This window comes from Nicotiana sylvestris, chromosome 1 (genome assembly GCF_000393655.2).
Source record: "Nicotiana sylvestris chromosome 1, ASM39365v2, whole genome shotgun sequence".
Classification (NCBI taxonomy): Eukaryota; Viridiplantae; Streptophyta; class Magnoliopsida; order Solanales; family Solanaceae; genus Nicotiana; species Nicotiana sylvestris.
The window spans coordinates 82,684,444-82,688,014 of record NC_091057.1 but is presented as its reverse complement, the minus strand read 5'-3'; the positions used below and the strand labels follow the sequence as shown (position 1 = coordinate 82,688,014).

Genomic DNA, 3,571 nt, shown 5'->3' with positions numbered 1-3,571 from the left:
ATATTGAGGAGTCAAATTTTTGGGTTTAAACAACGAGCTGGCGAGACACTTCATCAAGCATGGGAAAGGTACAAGAAGATGCTCAGAGACTGCCCTCATCATTGCCAGACGGACGAGGTATTGGGTCACACTTTTGTAGATAGGTTAGATGATGCTTCAAAGATGAATCTTGATTCAGCTTGTGAGGGTAGTTGCATGAAATCCAAATCTTGCTAAATAACTTCACTGCTAATGATAATAACTGGCAAGGTGAGGGTGATTCACGAAAGGCAGTTAAGCAAAAATCAGCTAGGTTACTTGAGCTCGATGAAGTGTCAGCCATGAGAGTCGATATTGCAAAGATGGCCAATCAGATGACTAGGATGACAATGCAGCAGCCACATACAATGCAACATGTTTAACAAATGACTATTTGCTGCGAACTCTATGGCGACAGTCATATGAGTGATATGTGCCCAACGAATCCAAAATCCATCTATTATGTGGGGCAACAAAATAGAGGTCCACCGAATCAGCATGCACAATACGAGAATTATTACAATCCAAATTGGAGGAATCATCCCAACTTCTCATGGGGTGGAAATCAGCAGAATCATAATAAGCATAGACCCTAAGGGAGTTTCAATCAACCTCAGAGACCACCCCAACAAATGGAAGAGAGTACCAATGATTTGCTAAAGAAGTTGTTGATTGACAATCAACAACTCAGGACCGACTTCAGAAATATTGAAAGGAAAATGGGGTAGTTAGCAACAAATCAAAACACTAGACCTGCAGGAGCTCTCCCCAGTGATACAGAAAAGAACCCTCAAGTGAATGCAGTTACACTTAGAAATGGGAGGGAGATAGAGGAAGTGCCAAAGAAAAAGAGAGACAAGCCCATACCTGAGGGAGAGTTGATCCCTAAAGTGACCCACGAGCCAAAGAATGATGTTGAAATTCCAAAGCAAGTGGAGGCCCCAAGTCCACCACCACCTTTCCCCCAGAGATTGCAGAAAAAGAATGATGATCGCATGTTCACAAAATTTCTCTCTATGTTGAGCCAGGTTCAATTGAATATCCCACTTGTTGATGTGCTTCGTGAAATTCCAAAGTATGCTAAGTACATAAAAGATATAGTGGCTCACAAGAGAAGATTAACTGAATTTGAGACAGTGTCACTTACTGAGGAGTGCACTTCAATGGTCCAAAATAAGCTCCCTCAAAAGCTTAAGGATCCTGGCAGCTTCACGATTCCTGTGTGCATTGGTAATATTGATGTGGGTCGTGCTCTTTGCGATTTGGGGGCGAGCATAAATTTGATGCCCCTATCTTTGTTCAAGAAATTGGGCCTGGGAGCTCCAAGGCCCACCACTGTGATGTTGCAGCTGGTTGATAGATCGATAGCACACCCTAAATGGGTGATTGAAGATGTGTTGCTGCAGATTAGGAAGTTCATATTCCCTGCTGATTTCATTATCCTCGATTATGAGGCTGATGAACTTGTTCCAATCATATTGGGGAAACCTCTCTTAGCTACTGGTGATGTAATTATCAAAGTGAGAGAGAGAAAGATGATTTTGAGGGTAGATGACGAGGAAGCCGTTTTTAATGTCTACAAAGCAATCCAACTTCCCCGCCACTATGAGGAGCTCTCAATGATATCTGTTGTTGAGGCTGATGAGAAAATTTAATATCCGAGTGTATATCTAGACGATTCTCTGGAGAAAGCACTTATGTTTCTTGATAGCCTGGGGGATGATGAGGAGGTTGAGGAGATGATGCACATCCTTGATACATCTTGTGCGTACATGCAAGGGATACACCCCTTTGAGTCTTTGAATAGGCCAGAGGGACCTCCTCCAAAGCCGTCAATTGAGTAAACCCCAAAATTGGAGCTTAAACCTCTCCCACCTCACCTGCAATATGCTTATTTGGGTAACTCTAACACTTTACCCGTTATTGTTTCTTCTGACTTGTCTAAATTGCAGGAAGAAAAGCTGTTGAGAGTGCTACGTGAGCACAAGCGAGCACTTGGGTGGACGATGTTTGACATTAAGGGCATTAGCCCAGCCTTTTGCATGCACAAAATCCTTATGGAGGACGAACACAAGCCCAGTGTAGAGCAACAACGCCGACTCAATCCAATCATGAAAGGAGTGGTAAGAAAAGAAGTGATTAAGTGGCTTGATGTAGGTATTGTATTTCCTATCTCAGACAGCAAATGGGTAAGCCCCGTTCAATGTGTACCCAAGAAAGAGGGGATGACTGTAGTAGTTAATGAGAATAATGATTTAATCCCTACAAGAACGGTCACTGGTTGGAGAATTTGCATTGATTATAGAAAATTGAACAATGCCACCCGGAAGGACCACTTTTCCCTCCCCTTTATTGACCAAATGCTTGATAGATTAGCTGGCCATGAGTACTACTGCTTCTTAGATGGTTACTCAAGGTATAATCAGATTGCTATAGCCCCAGAGGACCAAGAGAAGACCATATTTACATGTCCTTATGGCACGTATGCATTCAAGAGAATGCCCTTCGATCTTTGTTATGCACCTGCGACTTTTCAAAGGTATATGATGGCCATTTTTACTGACATGGTTGAGAGGTTTGTGGAAGTGTTCATGGATGATTTTTCTGTATTTGGATGTTCTTTTGATTACTGCTTGATGAACCTTGATAAAGTACTTGCTAGGTGTGAAGAAACTAACTTGGTGCTAAACTGGGAAAAGTGCAATTTCATGGTACGTGAAGGTATAGTTTTGGGGCACAAGGTGTCCAAAGATGGTTTGTAGGTGGACAAGGCAAAGGTGGAAGCGATTGAAAAATTGCCCCCACCGTTATCTGTCAAAGGCATTCGCAATTTCTTGGGCCATGTAGGTTTTTATCGTCATTTCATTAAAGATTTCTCGAAAATTTCCTCTCCTTTGTGCAGGTTGCTTGAGAAGGATGTCGCCTTCAAATTTGATACTGCTTGTCTGAAGGCATTCGAGAAGCTGAAGGGAAGGTTGGTGACTGCACCAATCATAATTGCTCTGGATTGGGAGCAGTCATTTGAGTTGATATGCGATGCGAGTGACTTGGCTATTGGAGCTGTTTTGGGGCAAAAGAGAAATAAAATCTTTCACTCCATCTACTATGTGAGAAAAACTCTAAATCCAACTCAAATGAACTACACAGTCACTGAAAAAGAGTTTCTTGCCGTGGTGTGGGCGTTTGACAAGTTCAGGTCATATCTAGTGGGTACCAAAGTCATTGTCTACACAGATCATTCAGCTATCAGATATCTATTTGAGAAGAAAGACGCCAAGCCGAGACTAATTCGGTGGGTCCTCCTCTTGCAAGAGTTTGACCTAGAGATCCGAGATCGCAAAGGAACAAAGAACCAAGTGGCATGTCACTTGTCTATGTTAGAAAATCAGAACCATGTGGCTGAAGGGGGTGCAATTAAAGAAACATTCCCTGATGAGCAGTTATTGGCAATCACCTCAAGCACAACACCGTGGTATGCAGATTATGTGAACTTTATTGCAAGTGGGGTGACACCACCAGAATTGACACCAGACAATAGATGAAGGTTCTTGCA

General features: G+C 42.6%; 1 non-coding gene across 1 annotated transcript; it reads right to left on the bottom strand.

Annotated features, from left to right (window-relative positions):
- On the bottom strand, positions 1-107 carry LOC138881985 (small nucleolar RNA R71). Its single transcript, XR_011403416.1, has one exon. It is a non-coding gene; the product is annotated as a small nucleolar RNA R71 (small nucleolar RNA).
- Positions 108-3,571: the final 3,464 nt, after the last annotated feature.